Here is a 383-nt window from a genome sequence, read left to right on the forward strand (position 1 = left end):
TAGCCAAGTCACAAAGAAAATGGGTTTGCACATAGAATTATGGAATAAAGTTTAATTTGTGATTTTTGTTTTGTTGTTTCTAATCTTGATGTAAATTTACACTATTTATAAATACATATTTATTGCTTGAAAATATTTGTTGATGGAATGCTGTTATTTTTTCCAGAGTACCTGCCATTAAATTTGAAGGAGTTTTGTCATTTTAACACGACTCCTCTTACATTTTCTATATATAAATAAAATTGCTTAGCAAGCGTTGTACAGAAACGGACATTTAAAATTGTTTTATTGTTTGAAGAATGTTTTATGAGTCAATAAACACAAAGTTGTCAGATTGTGTGTTTTGGGGTTTTTTTGTGGCACTTTTATCATTTATCACACAA

Source organism: Genypterus blacodes, unplaced genomic scaffold, assembly GCF_046128005.1.
Source record: "Genypterus blacodes isolate CSIRO-AG114 ecotype Tasmania unplaced genomic scaffold, CSIRO-AGI_Gbla_v1 ptg000056l_1, whole genome shotgun sequence".
NCBI classification, from domain to species: Eukaryota; Metazoa; Chordata; class Actinopteri; order Ophidiiformes; family Ophidiidae; genus Genypterus; species Genypterus blacodes.